Consider the following 2,256-nt stretch of genomic DNA (forward strand, 5'->3'; position numbering starts at 1 on the left):
TTCAACTATTTAAGTTAAATATAAACTTCTTTTTTTAAAAATATATATACTTTATTTATATATCTCTATTAAAAAAATATAATATTATATTTATAATTATTTAAACATTTAATATTAAGCAATGAACAATTGCATTCAATTCACTTTTTATCAGTAAAGAGTTACAAAATACATGAATTGTGCAGTTCCACAAAGAAAGGTTTTTATGGTTGGTTAGTTTTCCGGCAAATTCAAACCTTTTTTTGAACGTTTTTCCATATTCCAGCATGTACTCTCTCCTCTTACATGTTGTCTTAACAAATCGTTTATTGCAAATGTTTTATTGCAAATTCCACATTATAATTACGTTCTCCAGTGTGACTAATTTTATGTCGAACTACTGATTGTTTTTATGTAAATGTTTTTTTGCATATCCACATTCATAAGGACGCACTCCGGTGTGACTAATTTCATGTCGAGTTAATGTTTGTTTTAATGTGAATGTTTTTGTTGCATATTTTGCATACATAAGGTTTTCTCCAGTGTGAATTGCTTCATGTTGTTCTAACGCCCGCTTTGCTATGAATGTTTTATGACATATTGGGCAACTGTAAGGACTTTCTCCAGTGTGAATTGTTTCATGGTATTTCAATTATGCTTTGCCTTGAATTTTTTATGACATATTTCGCAACTGTAAGGATAAATTTTTTCAGTGTGAGTTCTTTCATGGTAATCAAAAGTCCTTTTTCTTTGAATGCTTTATGACATATTTTGCAAATGTAAGGACGTTCTCCAGTGTGAGTTATTTATGTTGTTTTAAATGACCCCTTTAATTTGAACATTTTATTGCATTCTTCACATTTGTAACGTCGTTCTCCAGTGTGAACAAGTTCATGTATTTTTAATGATCGTATTTCCGGCGAGTGTTTTATTGCATATTTTACAACTAACAGGATAGGTTTTACGGGTATGAACCATTTTATGTTGATTTAAATTTGTCTTTTTTGAGAATGTTTTATTACATATTTCACATTCATGAAGCTTTAGATTATCGCTTGTTGTACATTTTTCAGAAACGCTTTCGATTGATGTGTTGAATAACTTGAATTACTGATGTCTTCATTAAATATGTAAGGTTTTTCATTGGAACTTGTATCAGCATCTTGCTCATCAATAGTTTCTTGCTTTATATCCTCCTCAACCGTAACCTCAGATTTTAAAAATTGCTGTAGACAATTTCATCCCCTTGCTACAAATACCTGTTGTATTTTCATGATCTTCAAGTTCTGGTTTAACTTGAGGATATTCGATCGGTTTCAATTTTGATTATTGTGTTTGAATTTGTTTCTTCAGACATTTTCAACTTTTGTAGGTTATGGTAATTGCTATCTAACAATTTCCTGCTAAAAGTCGAGAAGACTTGTAATTTATGTGTCTTTGGAACGTGTAATGAATAGATTTTGATAATTATTAATATGCTATAATAATACTCACACTGATGTTTTTGTTATTATTTTATATTTTGTTTGCTTCATTTGTGCACTTTGACAATTTTGACATTTCTACTTCGTTCTGATTGGTCAACACCAGAAACAACTTCAACTTCGAATTTAACGGCGCAAAATTCAAAATCACGGAAAAAGATAGATTTGGTCTTATTTAAATTTAAATTTCTTTATTATGTATTATAGTGTACAAATTCAAAAGACATGTGTGCGAGAAGATTTTTCACAATTTAGATTACTTTAGGAGATACAGTTGTTTGATCATGATAATCTCTCCGGTTTTATTCCTTTTGCGAAACTTTAAACGCGTTTTCCTCAAAACAAGTTCTTTTAATACGATGTCCCCATTTCTCGAGTTCTACGTGGACCGATTTATTGAAATTTCAGAGAACTTCTTTATAGACTTCTCTTCATTCATTCTTATTTCATTATCGAATATTTTAACAAAAACTGTTTATATGGAAGTAATAAACACACACACGCACACACACCACACATATATATATATATATAATATATATATATATATATATATATATATATAATACATATATAAAAATCTTAAACATGTTATTTCAAATTCAAATTTTCCGCGCCGGCATTTACTCTTCGATTATTTCCCATGTGGCAGCACTACTCGGCTGACTAACCTCAATGTCAAAATTGTTTTGTATTGCGTTATTTCTGCGTGTCATTTGCCAAATAATTACACCATAACTATAAACACACGATAAATATACACTTAAATTCGTTTAATACAATTCTGATCGTT

This window comes from Ctenocephalides felis, unplaced genomic scaffold (assembly GCF_003426905.1).
Source record: "Ctenocephalides felis isolate EL2017-DRISC unplaced genomic scaffold, ASM342690v1 CF-g0.4_SCAFFOLD_03573, whole genome shotgun sequence".
Taxonomy (NCBI): Eukaryota; Metazoa; Arthropoda; class Insecta; order Siphonaptera; family Pulicidae; genus Ctenocephalides; species Ctenocephalides felis.